We start from the raw sequence: 20369 nt of genomic DNA, 5'->3' as shown, positions 1-20369 counted from the left end.
TAAATAAATTAAGAGTGTTAACGGATACCTAAGCAATTTCCATTATGGAACATATAGCGTATAATCACTTTAATGTGAGACATCATACCATACATTTTTCAGTGGAGGTGATCAAACTCAATCTATTAGTATTACAAAGCTAGTTAATCACTATTACACCAACTCTAAAAAAGTTATATGGAGGGTCGCGTAGTTTAGTTAATGTGCTACATTACAATTTGTAAAGTGGCAAAGTTTATGAATAGATGATTTCTGCTGACTATTTATAATTTAGGTGATGCATTTACTAATTTCAAATAAGATGGACCGATATGATCAAGGAAAATGATAATTTGTATCTTTAGCGCATAAGTTAGCATGATGCTATGATCAATACTCACAATTTCATAAGTGAGTATCAATCAAATTCATTAACATGGTGAACGACGTTGCACAATAATATAGAAAAGCGAACAAACAAGACATAAAATGTTAAGTAAAACATGAAGCATCGACAAGACAATTTTAACTATGTATCAGTTCGGCGATCGCAACCTCTAAGATACGATATGTCCTTCCCCAACAAAGCTTAGGAAACATAATATAATTAAATCACAATTTATATACCGTTTAATATCAAATCTTAAATTTCACTATCCAACATTAGGGAATTACTTCCATGAAAGACCTCAATGATATGACCAAAACAAATTTACACCAATCAACTTTCGTACGGCTCAATGATATAAGAAAGAATAAGTCAAATATGAAAATTGTTACAGCTTTAGGATTACTCACAAAAACAAAAATAACCCACATGCATCAATTTTTTTCAACTACAGTACCAGAAGCTAAAATAACAATTGTGTCAAAACCTTACCATGGCTAAAATTCAATCATCATGACAATACTCCACATAACAAAGGAATATTTTTCTACCGCCATGCAACATAACAATTTATGGTACATAATCCACTAACAATTGAAAAAAAAACAAAAAACTAAAACCATTAAAATGCAGAATTGTGAAAAAAAAAGGAAGAAAACTACCTATGATGAAGAAAAAAAACTAAAACAGTGTCGAAAAATGAACCCCTCAAGCCATAAAAATCAGTCAACTCAAGTCATGCATGCTCTCAGAACCATGAAAAAAAGGAAGAAAATGACCTCTTATGAAGAAGAAAGTGAAACGGTGTTCCAAGTTGAACTTAGATACCGTTTGGCCAATATTTTTTACAGTCTAAAAGTTACTTCAAAACAAAGTTAAAATAAAGGACTTTAAGAAAGAAGCTAAAGTTGTTTGGTTTCTTTGTTTTTTTTAGTTTTATAGCTATTTTTAAGTTAAATGTTGTTTGGCAAAATATTGTACAAACTTTGATTTTTTTTTTATGGTGTCCGGGGTTCGAACCCCGTACTTGGCATATATTTATGCATTGTTCCTATCAACTGAGCTAAGCTCACGAGAAAAAAACTTTGAATTTATTATGAATTAACAAAATAAATAAAAAAATGTATAAAATATTTTCTGAAGGCTAAAAATATTAAAAAATAAAAGATATTGTTTTTTACAAATACTATATTTACTCAATAACGTTTATTTTGTGTAACATGAATACAAATTTGTATGATCATATAAATGACTTGTTAAATATTTGAATAGGAGAAACAATTTAAGGAGCCTGAAATAATAACATAAATAATATTAAAATAGTTGGTTTTTTCTATTTCAATTATACTCTATAACAAATTTCGTTATAAGAATACCATATTTTTGGTGTCTTTCAAAAATATAAGAATTTATATTATATGATATTATATTTGTTACATTGTTGGTGTCATGAAAACATATATGTTAAGTTTTTTTAATAAGAAAAAGATATGCATAGTTTGTTACACTATAAAAGTGCAATATATATATATATATATATATATATATATATATATAAGTATAATTTTTTTAGGCATCTATACCCTTTTTGAAGAAAAGACATCTACAATTTTACTTTTAATTAAAATCAAAGTTTTATAAAAATAATCATATGCATTATGCAACGCCAAAAAAAATTATACGCATTAGCGTAACAAAAAATAGACACACATAAAGTATTACTCTAAACGCTAATGTGTGTGTATATATTAGCAAGGTTGAAGAAAGAAAATAAAAATATTTGGTATCATTAAATGACAGCGTGAATAAAAATATTTGTGAGGTTGTGATGATTAAACGATATTGAAATTAAATATATAAGTGATAAAAAGATAATAAAACTCCTTTGAAAAAAAAGGTATTAAAATTAAATGAAACCTGCTTAAAAAAATTTAAATAGAACGGTTAAAAAAAATTAAATGGAAGAAAAAACATATTTGAAATATAATAACAAAAAATAAAAGAAAAGGTTCCCAACGTGAATTGAAGAGAGATGCTTGTGAAATAAATTGTCGAGAAGTAGTTTTTTGAAGTAGCATTCAACAACTTTTGGCCAAAGCTGATTCCACTCAATTTTATACATTAAAAAAAGTACATTTTTTAGTAAGTACTTAATTGATATTGTATTTGGCCTAACTTCTCCTTAAAAATGTATAGAAGTTGGAAAAAAGTCGGGTCAAACGATACTTTAATCTCCCACAACGACAATGTAGAAGCAACTGAATTTAAGATTATTTTTATTCTTATAAAATAAATATAAAATAAAAAAGAAAATAATATAAAATAAATATAGAATTATGAGGTGGCACTCTCCAAGGTTAATGAATTATGAAATTACCAAATTGCCCCTCCTAGGGGTAAAATTGGAAATTCACATGGCATCAATTTTAATAAATAGATAATAGACGACAGTGTACCACCCCAGTAAGTAACCTTATTATCGGAAGCGGATTCAGTGCCTTTGGCACTCAGTACCTTTGTGACTTTGGCTAACAAAATTTTGACACATGTCAAAATCTTTTAAAACCAGCTTTTACAAAAAACGACTTAGAAGGTTAAGAATATATAAAATAAATCCAAAAGGAAAAATGATTTTATTACCATTTATTTTAGATCCAAATTATCAGGATATTACTCAAGTAAAAGCACAAATTAAATGGTGCGAAGAAACAGCTCGGTACTACCTGAGAGAAGATTTTGATTATTTTCTTTTTAAAGAAAATATAGAATTAGCTGATTCTTTAAGAGAAAAACTTAAAAAATTAGCAAGATAATGGAAGGTCTTATAAATCCATTTGGAAAAATAATACCTCAACCATTTATATTAGAACCTAATTATAATAATATAATTAGAATGAAAAACCAAATTAATTGGTTAAGGGAAACAGCATATTGGTTTCTAATAATTGAAAACGATTATTCTACATATTGGGAATATGAAAACTTTGCAAATCTTTTAAGTCTCAAAATACAAAAGTTTATACATGGCTAATAAGGGTGTAAGTGAAAAAATACAAGATATTTTTGAGAATCTAACAGCACTTCAGAAACAGTTAGATAAAATAGTAGAAGTTCTACTAGAAAAAGAGTTTGAAGAAAAACTCAATGAAAAAATTATCTAGTCTAGAGGAGAACCAAAGATTACTAGACGAAAAACTTTGTATAAAAATAGATGATTTAATCGATCTATTAAAACTTTTACCCACAAGGGATAAATGTCTAACTCTAGAACAAATACAAACTTTTGCCAAAAAAGAGGGGGGAGACATGGTAGAAATTTCAGAAAATATTGAAAAACCAGAAAAAGAAATTAGCTTTTTCGCGCCGTTACCCTAATATGGACGAAACAGAAGAAGAAATAGCAAACCAGCTAAATGAATTACAAACATTAATGGCTTCCCTAGACATTAATAGAAAAAATCAAATAACCGAAGAATCTGATGACGAAAACAAGTTTGTTTACGACTTTGGTTCAGAAAGTTCTTTCAGTATGGAAGAAGAACCACAAGTAGGACTTGTGAAAACCAATGAACAACCAGAATCATCAGAACAAGGACGTAAAAGAGGACGTCGAGAGAATGAAGAAGAATTCATTGATCAACAAATCATTCAAAATAAAATAGATGAAAGAAAATTTAAACAAATACCACCTAAATATATACCGACAATAAATCGTCACAAAGAAGATGACGTTTTAAACATTGACTGCAGTGAGGATATTAAAAGAGAGTTAAGAAGTTGGTATCATGATCACATGGTAACAATCCAATTAGACCCTACACTTGGGAAACTAAGTCCAAAGAGTATTTTCAACTATTTAAAAACAAAAACCATAGGAAATGCTTGGAGTTTTTTGTCTGAACAATCAGATTCAGAGCTCCCATCAACAACTGAAGAAGTGATAAATCATGTCTATTCAATTTTAAAAAAAGAATTTGTAGGTTTTGATGCGCCAGAAGCAGAATCAGACCTAGAAAATACAAACATTCATAGAATCTTTAATCTAATTAGAATCTGTGATATCTGTTATGTTGAACCATTTATATGCGAGTTTAGCAAATATTATTATGCAATATCTCCACAAAAAAGATTACAATATAATCTTTTAGGATTATTCTACAATAAACTTCCATCATCCGTAGGAACAATAATGGAAAAAGTAATCCAAGAACACCTACAAGTGATCGTAGGTTTAGATGATACTCTAGGAACAAGAGTAACTGCATTAAGGAAGTGGATATCCGAAAAATGCATGGAAAAAACTGCTAAAAGAGAAGCAGAAATAAACGTTTGCTGTGATAGAATTCGAGACAAAATAGGAAACTACGGTTGTAGTAAACCTAGAAGAAAGAAAAAGAAAAAAGTTTTTAGGAAAATAGATCATTCCGAATATAAAAGAAAAAGGAAATTTCCTAAGAAATTTAATAAACAAAAATATTTTAGGAGAAATAAAAAATATCCTAAAAAGAATTCATGTCCTAAAGGAAAGAAAACATGCACATGTTGGTTGTGTAATGAAGAAGGACATTATGCAAATGAATGTCCTAAAAAGAAAGATTCTAAAAAAGAAACCTTGAAATTAATTTGGGAAGTAGGTTTCGAACCAATAGAATCAGATATAGATTCTGACGAAAGTAGTATTTTTGAATATACTACTGAAGAAGAAATTGAAGAATGAGTAGAAAAATTTTAAAAAATGGAAACCCTAATGCAACATTTATTCAAATAACATTGAATAAAAAGAAAATTATGGGTTACATCGATACTGGAGCTACTTTATGTTTTGGTAGAAGATCCATAATTAAGGAAGGATGGATTAGACTACAAAAACCAAAAGAAATTATCTTTGCTGATAAGCAAAAACACCAAATCTGGTTTGTTCTAAAACATGTTTTTATAAAAATTGAACATAGATACTTCTATGTAAAATCAATTTATGAACATGACTCTGGAATAGATCTGATAATAGGAAATAACTTTTTAAAGTTATATAATCCTTTTATTCAAAAAACTGACACCATAACATTAAATTGGTTTGATATCAATAACCCAGAAGAAAATGAATTTGTTACAACAAACATTATAACAAAAAATGAAATTTTAAAAGCAATTTCAGAAAATCTTAATATACTTAGATGTATGTGGGATAAGAGAAAGTTTTATTTAACAACTGAACAAAATCTAGGATATCATCTAGATCAAGTTTGTTCTGAAAATCCATTAGATACTATAATAAATAAAATACAAGATTTAATTGTTGTAAAACTTAAAGATCCTAAAAAGGAAGTCAAGGTCCTATACAAAATCCCTTATTCAGGAGAAGATAAGGAAGAATTTAAAAAAGAAATAGCAGAACTATTAGAGAAAGGGTTAATAAGTCCTTCTATTAGTCCACATTCAGCGCCAACTTTTTATGTCAGGAAACACAATGAGATAAAAAGAGGAAAAGCTCGAATGGTGATCAATTATAAAAAACTTAATGAGGCAACTATAAGTGACTCATATAAGTTACCAAGAAAAGATTACATTTTTGAAAAAATAAGAGGATGTAATTGGTTTTCATCTTTAGATGCAAAATCTGGATATTGGCAGTTAAGGTTGTCAGAAGAAACTAAACCTTTAACAGCTTTCAGTTGTCCAGAAGGACATTTTGAATGGAATGTTTTACCATTTGGTTTAAAACAAGCACCATCAATATATCAAAGATTTATGGACAATACTCTTAAAGGTCTTGATCATATTTGTTTTGTATATATCGATGACATATTAATTTTCACCAAAGGTAGTAAAGAACAACATGTTAAAGATGTTATGACTGTTTTAAATAGAATAAAGGATAGAGGAATTGTTCTATCTAGAAAAAAGTCAATACTTTTGAAACAAGAAATCGAATTCCTTGGTCTTATCATAAGAGAAGGAGGAAAACTCGATTTATCACCACATGTTCAAGAAAATTTTTTACTTTTTCCTGATCAATTAGCGGATAGAAAACAGATCCAAAGATTTTTGGGATGTTTAAACTACATTGCTAATGAAGGATTCCTTCAGGATTTAGCAAATGATAGAAAAATTTTACATAAGAAGATATCTGAAAAAGTGTCATGGTCATGGACACAAAAAGATACTGAGGCTGTAAAATCTTTAAAAGAAAAATTAAAAGTTTTACCACAACTATACAACCCAATAGAAAATGATTTTTTGGTTGTAAATGTTGATGCAAATCTGAACCGTCATAATATTCCTAAAGGCGTGGAAGCCCGCCAGAGGGACTCTAAGCCCTCCAGAAGGGCTCTGAGCCCTCCATACTGTTTAGCTTCGCATTGTCATCTCAAAACAGATAGAATTGAACAAACTCAGAAAATCGAATGATTATACATATGAGAAGAAAAAATTGATCCCAAGGATCTGGTCCCATGGACCTGCGAGCCCCTAAAAGCGCCAACCCTTTCAGGGCTCTGGCGAGGGTCGATAACTCGCCAGAAGAAAAAATTGATCCTAAGGATCTGGTCCCATGGACCTGCGAGCCCCTAAAAGCGCCAACCCTTTCAGGGCTCTGGCGAGGGTCGATAACTCGCCAGAAGAAAAAATTGATCCCAAGGATCTGGTCCCATGGACCTGCGAGCCCCTAAAAGCGCCAACCCTTTCAGGGCTCTGGCAAGGGTCGACAACTCGCCAGAAAAAAAAATTGATCCCAAGGATCTGGACCCATGGTCCTGCGAGCCCCTAAAAGCGCCAACCCTTTCAGGGCTCTGGCGAGGGTCGATAACTCGCCCACAGTTAAAAACATGCGAAAGAACTTGTGCACTAAACTGAGTCAATCTCGAGAATTAATATCGCCCGTTGTAAAAGCACTGAAGAACGATTTGTAATCATCAAACTAACAAAGTCACTATTACACAAATTTATCATCAAAGACATTATCAGTTAGAGAAGCAAACGAGATTCCGAACAAGCGAATGTTATCAAAAGACAAGTTGGAAAGAGCCCAGAGTCATATAGAACGAAGTTTGATCAAATAAACATTGTCTAAAGGGCGCTTCCCAAAGCCGCCAAAGTTACTAAAAAATACATAAATAAAAACTACTCGTCATCTACTAGCTCGCCATCAACAATGATCTTGAAGGGGTCAAGCTCGTCCACTTTGGCCTCAGGGTTAAACAAAAGGACTTGCTCCTTAGCTCGCCTGAAACCATCCTCAAAATACACCGCTAAGGATCGCCTCCCCTCATCCACTGCTAACTCTGACTTTTCCAACGCAGACTTGACCCCGTCCCGTTCGCCCTCCGCAGCTTCCTTTGCCTGTTTCATCTCCTCTAGGGCGGCCTCCGCAGTCGCCTTCTCCTTCAGCGCCTCCTTAAGGCGACCATCCAATCCAGTACACTTATGCTTCCACTTCTCTGTATCTTCCGCAGCATCATTGTACTTTTTCGCCACCTGATCATACTTCATTCCCCAAGCAGTGGTTCATCAGCATAATCCTCAAAGCTGCAGTATTGGAGTCGGCCACCAGATCACTGCATTTGGCCTTCATCCCAGCTTCCACGTCCACTCTCGCAAGTGGCACCTGTTCTTTCATATACCTACAAATAATAAAACCACAATAGGTCAGTCCTAGCCGCCTCGAATATACAGAATGGAGAAAGCCAAAAAACGACAGCATACCGGTGGATATCAAATTCAGAATGCCAAAAGGAGTCCACCACCTCGTCATTCAGAGAAGAAGCACCAGCCTCCTTTCCAGACGGAGGGCGACTACTGATGGGCTTAGTCCCTCTGCTGGGCCTAGTTTTCTTGGACGCTGGAGAACCCGCCGAGACTTGAGCCTGGCCAACACCTTCCATGTCCTCCACCTCGATCACGTTGGTGTCGCCCTTTCCAGAGTCTTTCCTCTTTAGCCTCCTCAAAGAAACGCCGCCTGCACTGCTGGATACGTATCCATCAGGATTTTTGCTCTTCTCCAGCTCGGCCAAATACTTCTTCATCTCCGCGTCAGTAAGGGGCAACATTTCGTCTATACAAAATCAAAAAAGAGAGAAGAAAAGGTTCAGTTAATTAAACCAAAGAGAATAAACAAGCAGAACAGACATAAACTTTAAAAAGGCACTCACGTAAGTAAGCTGCCATGCGAACAACATCGCCCTCACTATTTAACAGATCATGAATATTGGTTAGAGGAACCTTCTCCAAGAACTGAGTTAGCTTATGCTCATAGGGCGACATTTCATCCAAGTCATACCCCCTTACCTCCAGAGGAGTACTGGTCCACCGAAGAGGAAACTTTGGCTCACCATTCACCAGAACTGAGGACGTTGAACACCCGGGCGATCCCTGCACTCTAACGAAAGTATCTCGCCATTCTTTCTTGAAGTTACACGCATAAGTAGGGAAGAGCCTTTTTCCAGAATGGGCAGAGATAGATATCCAAGTCCCTTTATTAACGTCTTTGGTGCCATAAAACTGAAAAAAGACGGCAACGGAGGGCTCGAGACCTAGAGACTTGCACAGAATTTCAAATCCACGAATAAACGCCCAGCTATTGGGGCGAATCTGAGTAGGTGCCACATTCAAAAATTTTAGCACGTCCATCTCAAAAGGCGTGAAAGGAATTTTCACGCCAAACTCCTCTAGAACGGCGGTATAGACGAAGTAAGATTCATCCCCTTCTCCCGCCATCTCCTGATCACACGCGCGTTCGTCGGGATCACAAGACAACAACACTACATCTTCCTCCCGTCCGGTGGCCGAAATATCGAACTTACTTCGAAAGGAATCCATAGCAGAGACGTCAACGTAAAGGGAATCCTCTAACAACACTTCTTCCGCAAACAAAGACATTCCTATTGACCTAGGAGGTAACTTCTTCCCCACTAATTCACGAGGAGTTCCCTGAAACGGACGAATTTCCCAGCACTCATCCTCCTTAGTTGTCCCTGAAGTGGCAGACAGAAATACACAATCACTATCACTGTCTGAATTAGTATCGGACTCACTCGATAAGTCGCTAAACAACTCTTCCCCGTGAAGCCCACTGTAATAAACATCCCAGTTAATAATCCCGTCGGGACCCGTGGCATGCCTCAAACATTCCTTTCTCAAAAGATCTTTTTCAATTGAGTCTCTGGGTTGAATCAATTTTCCCTCACCATCGCACTCTCTAATTAAGACCATCTTCTACTATCGCTTTCACTCGAAACATAAAATGCAAAAAAAAAAAGAAAAAATGAAAGGAATAAGTATTCAATAAGTACCTGTGACAAAGGGAAGGGTAGATCTTCAAAAGCTGTAAAACGGTGAAGCAAAGAGAACCAGGATGAAGTCAATGAAGGTCGAAGACAGCAAAGAACGTTTGAGAATGGAGATTGGGAAATGAAAACCTAGAACTGCGTTTTTAAAGGGAAAGCAAGGGTCGCCTCGAGAAGCGTGTCGAGCACAGTTAAGATCAAGACACGTGGCGGCCATCGAACGAACAGTGGAATATAAAGAGTTTCGTGACTACACGAGCGGCGACCTAATGTGGTCGCCCAAAACGACGAAAGACATACAGAAACGACCTTTGGCGACCTCCTTTAAACAACACACACGACCCCCGTGAGACATCATCACTTCGCCTTGTCCCAAGACTCGTGCTTGGGGGGCTGTGAACCGTCATAATATTCCTAAAGGCGTGGAAGCCCGCCAGAGGGACTCTAAGCCCTCCAGAAGGGCTCTGAGCCCTCCATAAAGACCTTGGCGCCCTCCAGAGGGGTTCCTGAGCTCTGGCGCGTTCCCTTAAAGGCGCCGCCTTACTAAACTTCTAGAAGCCTCTAGAAACCGCCTGAAAAAACCCCAAAATACACAAATACCCCTGTTGCTTGGAAGCCAAGCAACTGAAGCCCAAGCCCATAACAGGCTATAAATACCACTCTTGAGAGCACTCTCAGGGCATCTAATCATCAGTCTAAAACCCTAGCATACGATTCCTAACCCTAGAATCCTTATCGTACTTTTTGCTAGTACAAAATCATTTTACATGGGCTGGAGTTATGAGAGCTCTACCTAATGGTAAACAAAAATTGGGATTAAATCTCAATGGATATGTTGAGGATGAAACCCCACAACAATCCTATACCATTGTGGGCGCAACCCCACAGTTAAAATCAGATATCCCTAATGGGCGATTAGATAAAACATCAGTTTCAACTGATACAAAACTTGATTATTCAAGTAATAACATCCGGATTAAGGATAAAGATCTTGTTTTATGCAAGTATGTTTCAGGTTCTTTTAAAGATGCTGAAACAAGATATCATATCAATGAGAAAGAGACTCTTTCTTGTTTAAATGTTTTAGAAAAATAGAGAATGGATTTAATTCCATCAAGATTTTTATTACGAACTGATTCAACTTATGCTAGCGGATTTTGGCGCTACAATTTAAAAGTTGATCATAAACAAGGAAGACTTGTTAGATGGCAAATGCGCATCCAACAATTCTATCCTTATATTCAACTAATAAAATCAGAAAACAATTGTTTTGCAGATACTCTGACAAGAGAACGGAGCAAGCTCTAAAAGTTCTCTACAACAGCTTAAAGCAAAAGGATGAACAGATTGAAATTCATAGCCAAAAGCTAAAACAACTCTCTTCGGAGAGGGGGGAGATGATTAAAATGATCGAAAGTCTAACCAAGATCATAAATGTTGAAACTCCAACAACAACAGAAGAACCAACAAAAAAGACTTTGAATGAACAACAAAGTTTTTCATCAACATCTTCAGCAGGTTCTATGCCAGAGGAAGATACGAAAAAGTCATGGGCTGAAAAAGTTAAACAAGAAGATGAAGAGTCAAAAAATGGTTTAGACCAACCAAGCGATGCTGTCGATCTACAACCAGAAAAGAATGTGTATGTCATCTTTGATGGTCCGATGAAAGGCATCTACAACAATTGGGCAATTGCAAGCCTTCACATTAATGGTAAAAATGTTAGACACAAAGCTTATCCAACAATGGAAAAAGCAAAAGAAGCTTACAAAGCCTCCTATAAAGAAATGACCATTGCCAAAGAAATTGGTCAACCATAAAAAATGGAATCAAAGAAAAAGATCTCAGTGGGATCCATAATAAATCTCCAGAAAGAAAAAAATAAGCCAAAAACCCTTGATGATTTCATGGGAAAATGGAGATGGCTAGCCAACTTCAAAGAAGAATTAGCACTTGAATGTTTTTACCCAGTCAATACCACACATGGGGTAAAAGCTAATACAGTTCCAGGAATATCCAAGGAATTGATTAAAGAATTTTATGACTATGGAATGCTTAAGACCGTGTATCTTGAAGAAGGAGAAGGTCGTAGATTCCAAGAATTAGCTGATCTTCCAAAAGAAATTGGTGATACAGCTAAGAGATTTAATGATTTCCTTGCTAAAGGAAGAGAAATATACCTCCAGTTCGAACAAACCTATCCATGGTTTTTTGAAGAAAATAATTTTATGGCTGTAAAACCAAGAACAGTCATCAAAATAGGAATTTCAAATAAAACTTATCTACCTCCAAATTCAGAAAGTATTGGATGGACAGTAGATTCGTTTATTTATCAAATGAAACGTTTTTATGATAACCTTATTAAATATGGTTCTACCATTGTTAATTATAAGGTCCTTTACACTACAGAAACCTGTCTCATGGTCTGTGATTCAAAGAGGAAGGTTTCAGAGGAACACCTCAAGCAAACACTCCATTATGAAGAACATTTCTCAAGATTTGAGAATGCTCTTAGCCAGATCCCAGAAGAAGTTCAACAGGAGTGCTGTCAACTCTTCTCGAAATACAAAGGGCATAGCTGTAAATGGTGTACAAAAAAGAAAGTGTCGGTAGAAGAAGACAAAATACCGACAATCACAGTACTTGAAGATAAGGCAAAAGGAAAAGCCTAAACACGTGTCATGTAGATGACCGTAGGAACAAAGTTGTAATAATGGAACCTTATCATCTGAATCAGATGGGGTCCATTTAGTTGAAAACCTTATCACCTTATGTGATAATGCCTTTATTTTTTCCTTTACATGTTTTGTTTGTTTTTCTTTTTAGCTGGAAGGAAAGTGACATGTGACCTACTCTGTAAGTCCTTTCCTCCTATAAATAAGAGCCTCGATGCTCACTTGTAATTCACAACTTTAATCAATGAAGTAAGTACCTTTAGTTTGTAAAAAACATTGTGGGAAAGGACTTCGCAGGATTTGAGGTTGTCATAACCAAATCAAAAGATTTTAAATTTCCAAATATCAATAATCGAAAGATTATTTCAAATTCCAAAGGATCGAAAGATCAGAATCATCAAAAATCCAAGACAAAGTCAGGTATGATTTTAAATATTTTTAAATTAAATATTTTATAATTTTTACATTTCACAATGAAATTTAGTATGAAAAAAGAAGATTCATCTGGTTTTATGGCAGATGTGCTAATAGATCATATAGAAAAGGTAGATTTTACCTTAAAACCAGAAGAAAACTTCAAACAGAAAAATATTTTTCTTTAATAAAAGAAAAACTATCTAGGGATAATATTTTAAAATATGGTATGATGATAGGAGAAGTTCCTGTACCAATGGAATCAACAGATGGATCTGTTGTAATATCCACAGTAGACGAAGAACAAATTAATAATAGATTAAAACATCTATCGTTAGAAAAAAGACAAAAGATAGGATATATTCATATATCAACTATCCAGATAATCATAAAAAGTACTTTTATGAAAGGAGTAAATTCAGAACTAGAACTTCTTATAGAAGATGCTAGAATGAACAAAAAACACTCACTAATAGCCGGAGGTGAAGGAAATTTAATAGGTGGAAAAATAAAATTTGATATAAATTTACAAATAGGTTTGAGTCTAAATGATATAGATCTAGGCAGATCTTTAGTAATTCATTATAAACTTAAAGATCAAGATCTCATGAGACCAGGAAACCATCCTTTTAGTATAAGTTATAAGATGAATTATGCACTAAGTAATTCTCATTATAGTATAGAATTTAGTGGAAAAGAGAAAATACAAATAGATGAACTATTTGCACCATTAGTAAAATTAGAATCACCAATTCTGAAACCACTAAAAAGGTCAAAATCAATTATGACTATAGAAAGAACACCTCTTCTAAAACAAGAAGAAAGTACTAGTGAACCAAAGTTTCTACCAGCAAGAACTTCATTAGATAGTTATGAAAAAAGAAAGCTTAATAAAGCTTTATCAGAAATAAAAACTGAACTTTCAGGTATTAATAGAAAATTATAATGCCAGGAATAACAATAAAAAATGAATTAAGTTTATTCAGAATAAAACTAGATAGCCTAGTTAACAGAATAGAAGAAAATTTCTTCAGAATAGAAATGAAAAACACACTTTGGAGAATTCATGATTTAATGATTTTACAGATTTCATATATAGATGAAATGATAGAAGAATTAGAAGAAACAGAAAATATTTCCGTTACACAAAAAGAAAGAGCCACAACCCTGTTATGACCATCTCAAAAATTAATTGAATTTGAAAAATCATTAGAAAAAATTCAGGAAAGTTCCTCAAATTCATAATGCCTGGTTTAGGCCTTATAACAGAATTAAAAATTTTTAAAGAAAGATTAGAGAACATAGTCTCTGATATAGAATTCTATCATAGAAAAGTTATCCTAAGACAGATTCTTTTCCATTCTAAAGAATTCGTACAATATCATATATAATATATTGAAGACTGTCTAAGAGAAATAGAAGATTTAGAAAATCTTACTAATACACAAAGAGAAAGAGCTAAAACACTCTTAAAACTATTTCAAGGTTTAATTAAAATCGAACAAATGTTAAATCAAGTTCGAGAAAATTCCGTTGGCGATTATGCCAACAATCTGGTATCAGAGCCAGTAATACAATCCTAAGGGATAAAAATAAAACTGAAAATAAGAATATTATTTTTCAAAAACAAAAAAAAACTTTTTAAAATCGTTTTTTTTAATAACCGGTTTAAAAAGATAAAAACAGAATGGAACAATCTAGTACGTTAAAAAATCTTCAACGGACAAGATTTGTTGAAAGTCACATGACTTTTCCCGCCCAAAAGTCATGGAATCCTGGTCCCTTATTATCTTCACCTTTTTTTAACCAGCTTTTTTATTTTCACCTCAAAACAAATTAACGATTTTTTTTTTGGGGTAGAATCAGGAGAGAAAGGGACACTGTCCGCAACCAATTTATTAATGCATCCCAAATTTAAGGGTAGGGTAGCGTAACGAAACGCGTGGAATGGGGTGAATGGGGCTACATTTGAGACCGACACATACATACATACATACATACGGTCCATTCGAAGGGAATTAAACATTGGATTTGTTTCATAAAAACAAAGTGGGTCCCATAACTTTTTGGATCATGAACCTAGAGAAGATGTTTTAGGACCCTCTGGGCCATCACGTGCTTCCACAAGGATTGGTTTTTTGCTTCGTTTATTAACATGTGGTTTAGAGTTTAGATAGAGTATTTGGAAGAGATAATCAAGATTGGTCTTGGATTTATTTGGTTCGTCAATGATGAATAAGAAATAATCACGCTTGGTCTCTGGGAGTTTTGTTGGAGGGTACATGATCACGTGATTGTGTTGGTCATCCACGCTTAATTAGAGCTCAAATTTGATAGTAAAAACTATTCACAGCCACTACCTTTAAACGAGTTTTGTCGTTTTATTTCAAGGCAAATGCTAAAACCGATGGTTTATACAGAGTTAAATAGTGTTAGCAACAAGTTTTTAAGGATGGTAAACTTTTAACAAAGGATCTCGAGGGTCAAAAAACACTCTTTAAAATTCAAAATTTATAAAGTACTATTAGTCAAGGTAGTGTGGCAGTGTCAGGGCCGGACCTTGGGGAGTGCAAGAAGCGCTACTGCACCGAGCCTCTAAAAACTATGGGCCTCAAAAAAAATTATAATACCCACCCCCATTGAAAGAATCACAACAATTATTTCTTTTTCGCATAAACCATTCGTTTTCCCCTTTCCTACGACGTAGGAGTGACATTCCAAACGGCATCGTTAGCTAAATTTCACCTCTCTTTCACTTAATTTTATTTTGTTTTGTTTCGTGTTTAAAAGTTCTTCTGATTCTGATTTTTTAATGAAGTCTAGCTACACAAAAAAAAATTGCGTTTTGATTTTACTGAGGCCAATTTTAAAAATAGAACCGAGCCTCCTATTTCATAGGAACGGCCCTGGGCAGTGTTATATTTTTTAATACGTTAGAAATGGAAAAACATTTCAAAAAAATATAAATATTTGAGAGAAATTATAAACATAACTTTATATGAATGTTTATACATGTTTATATAAAGGGTCATGTTAACTTGTGCCTTAAGGAACTAAAAATAGAATTAAAAGACAACTTTTGCATTGAAAATATAAAGTTTTAGACTTTTAATACAATGAATGTACAATTTTCAAGAAAAAAGTTTCTATGTTTAGTTTTTAAACTTGTGCCCCAATTGCACAAGTTAACATTTCCCTTATATAAATTTTTATGATATGACATTAACCCCATTATTAAAGGGAAATGTGAACAAGTGCCACCAGAATACTATTTAAGCACCTTTAATATTCCATCCGTTTTAAAATGAGTATCGCTTTAGGATTTGGCACACAGATTAAGAAATGGAATGAAATAATCATTGGATTTAACCTTTTTACTAAATTGCCCTTACTTTACAAGAAAAAGACAAAATTAAAGTTGCATTGAAAATTGTGTGAGAGAAAAGTTCGAGTATTTATTGAGGGTAAAGTTGGAAGAAAAAAATTAAAGTTGTATTGGAAATGTAAAGTGACGTTCATTTTGAAACATTTTTTTTTCGGGTAAAGCGACACTCATTTTGAAACGGATGTAGTAAGTTTTTATAAAAATTTGTGTAATCAATGTATTAAAATTTGTAACATTTGACTTTTTTAAAGAATACTCCCTCCGGTCCTATTTATAAGAAAAAGTTGATTTTTTAGATTCATTGAGTAATTGATGTATCTTGTCTAAGATATAGACCAAATACATCATTTATACAATGAACCAAAAAAGTCAAATGTTTCTTATAAATAGGACCGGAGGGAGTATATATATATATATATATATATATATATATATATATATATATATATATATATAGGGGGCTGTTAACTTGCACCCACCTAAAAACACTAAGGTGCAAGTTAACAAGCTGCACCTACTAGTTATTTACCAAAACACCCATGTTTTTCTATTATAAACAAATATTATTTATGCTATTTACAAAAATGTCCTTTTAATTAAAATAAAGTTTAATAGAGACAAAAGGGTGTTTTAGTAAAGTACAAGTAGGTGCAGCTTGTTAACTTGCACCCACCTAAAAACACTAAGGTGCAAGTTAACAAGCTGCACCTACTAGTTATTTACCAAAACACCCATGTTTTTCTATTATAAACAAATATTATTTATGCTATTTACAAAAATGTCCTTTTAATTAAAATAAAGTTTAATAGAGACAAAAAGGTGTTTTAGTAAAGTACAAGTAGGTGCATCTTGTTAACTTGCACCTTAGTGTTTTTAGGTGGGTGCAAGTTAACAGCCCCCATATATAGGTGTGTGCAAGTTAACAGCCCCATATATATGTATATATATATACATATGTATATATATATACATATATATATATATATATATATACATATATATATATATATATATACATATATATATATATATATATATATATATATATATATACATATATATTTCAACCATGAATAGTTAGTTGTTTAGATGAGTCCTTTTTCAGCTGCGATAAATGTAGTTTAGAGTATAGTTGTAGTTTGGGTTAAGGTCTTCTTCGTATTGTATTCTCTCCATTTGTTTCATTACCAAAATTTTGGTGTAAAAAATTTCAATTTATGTATTCAATTTTAAAAATATGTGTATTAATATCATTTATTTTATTCAAAACTACTATAATAATTGGCATTTCTATTTCATTTAGGAAAAGGAGAGGATCCCAACGAATGTTGCTACCAAATGTCCTAAGAACATTTATTAAGGATTTCATAAAAGAAAATTTTATCTGAAAAATACAAGTGGTTATTTTCATCAATGTAATAATTACACACTTTTTTGTGTAAAATTATTTCTTTTGGTTTCTAAATCAATACTTTTAATGCACTCGTTAACATCATTATTAGTTATATGAGTAGTTTTTTATAGTGTTTTTTTTTTTTTGAAAAATCAAAAATGGAATTATATTAACACCACACAAGAGTCGCAATAGCACAAGATGTGTCAAAAAGACTCTTCAAAACAACATATAGTATTTACAAGAACCAAAGCAGATTAGCCAATACCCAAACAAATTAAAGGGCTTGACCACCATCTATCTGTACCAAAAGGAAAGGTAGCATTTCTAGCTTTCAGCCACCCTAGAGACAAATATTTTACTTTGTCCAACAACCTAGGCATCTGAGTAATATAATTATTAAACAACCTATTATTACGTTCAGTCCATAAAACTCATGCACAAAGGAGCCAAACAAGCTGAAAAAAATTCTTCGTAGCTTGATTTCCACCTGTTGAATAAACAAACTGGACAAAGTGATCAGACAAAACATTCGTGTCCACTCCATAAAAACCAAGCCAATCGCGAACCATGGGCCATAAAGCAGCAAAAGTAGGACAAAAAAGAAACAAATGTTGCGCCGACTCTAAAGAACCGCAACCTGTAACACACAGACCAGCTTCTGGTGAAACAACACCTCTATAGATCAAATTCGATTTGGTAGGTAATCGATCACGAAGTAGCCTCCAGGCAAAAACAGAGACTTTCAGAGGAACCTGCCGATGCCAAACTAACTCCGCTGCTGGGTCCATTAAAGGTAAGTCTTTTGAAGTCAACACATCATAAGCCCCCCGAACAGAGTAACCCTCTATGGTATCCGGGAGCCACAACCACTGATCTGAAACATCAACATGCAAAGAAACATCAAATAGACAAGCCCTACACTCCTCTAACATCTCTTCCTCCCACGCCCACAGTCTCCTCCTCCACTGCCACGCCTCGCCCCCCTCCGCCACACCAAGAGAAAACAAATCAGCCACCGTAATATATTTGTTTTCATATAACTCAAACAACCTACGGAAACGAACACACAAAGGAACCGGCCCCAACCATCTATCAAACCAAAAGAGAGTGTCAGTTCCATCCCCCACCTTCTTTAACACACATTCCTGAAACCAACCTCCCCCATCAAAACCGCCCCCATCCCTAATCCTCCCTACCTCCCGCCACCATGAAGAACAACTCCGGCCCCCATCCTCCAACCTCCCTCTAGCCTCGCCGTAACGGGCAACTAAAACTCTATACCAAAAACCATCCCTATCCACTAACATCCTCCAACACCATTTTCCTAGTAATGCTAAATTGAACTCCTTCAACCGTCTAACCCCCAACCCTCCAACCTTCTTCTGCAGACAAACAAAACTCCAACCAATCCAAGAAATTTTCCTATGATCCTCACCCCCACCCCAAAAAAATTTATTCAATAAAGATTCAATGGAAGAGATTATATCTGACGAAGCTTTGAAGAAGGAAAGTGCATAGACAGGCAGAGAAGTCAAGACAGATTTGAGAAGAACCAATCGGCCACCAAATGATAGGAAACGACTATTCCAACCCGACAGTCTAGATTTAATGCGATTCACAATAGGATCCCAGAAACACAATCTCCGAGGATTGCCACCAATAGGCATACCCAAGTACAAGAAAGGTACCTTACCCACTTTACAATTTAGCACAGACGCGGCCTCAGATAACCAGGAAGGAGCGATGTTAACCCCCACCAACGAGCTTTTATGGAAATTCACTTTCAAACCAGACAAAGACTCAAAAATAACAAGAGCAGCTCGCAAAGCACGAACATTAGCCCAACTTTTAGTTCCCAACAACAAAGTATCATCAGCAAATTGAAGATGAGACACAACAATCAAATTGACTTCCCCAATGCTATAACCAGTAAACAACTGAGCCTCAATCAATGACTTCATCAAGACATTAAGGCCCTCAGCCGCCAACAAAAACAAGAAAGGAGACGACAGGTCACCTTGTCTGAGCCTTCTCTGTAGCGGAAACTCATCAGTGGGGCTGCCATTCACTAAAACAGAAGCTGTGGCCGTACTGACACACTCTCGAATCCACTTTCTCCAAAGAACCGGGAAGGACATTTGAGACAAAACGGAGTCCAAATACCCCCAATCAACCGAGTCGTACGCCTTCTCAAAATCCACCTTAAACAGCATAAGGTCTTTGTTCTTTGTCCGAGCCTCCTCGACAACCTCATTAGCTATCAGAATTCCATCCAGAATTTGCCTATTTTTAACAAACGCCGATTGAGAATCCGAAATAACAGAAGCAATCACTCCTCGAAGTCTGTTAGCAAGTAGTTTTGCCAAAATTTTGTACAAACTTCCCACCAGAGAAATAGGTCGAAAATCATTAAGCTTCTGAGGGCTATCAACTTTAGGAATTAAAGCAATAAAAGTAGTGTTGATACCTTTTGATAATTTACCATTACGATGAAACTCGGATACAAATCTCATAACATCATCCTTCATGTCCAACCAAAAATCCTTTATAAAGCCAAAATTAATGCCATCCGGACCCGGACTCTTAAAATTATCACAATCCCACACAGCTGCCTTGACTTCATCAACCGAGAACGGTTTAATTAAACTAACCCCCTCCGCCACAGACAACGAAGAGAACTGTAAATTAGACACAGAGGGACGGTTAACATTTTCTGACTGAAAGTGTTTCGCAAAATGTGAGAAAACAGCATTTCGGATAGGCTGCACTCCCTCAATGACCACATCATCAACCAAAATAGAACACAACGCGTTATGACGCCTCCTCCTCGACATAACAGAGTGGAAGAATT

This window comes from Medicago sativa, chromosome 4 (assembly GCF_051527215.1).
Source record: "Medicago sativa cultivar Bolivia chromosome 4, Bolivia_mono, whole genome shotgun sequence".
NCBI classification, from domain to species: Eukaryota; Viridiplantae; Streptophyta; class Magnoliopsida; order Fabales; family Fabaceae; genus Medicago; species Medicago sativa.
Note: the sequence above shows the minus strand (reverse complement) of the source record.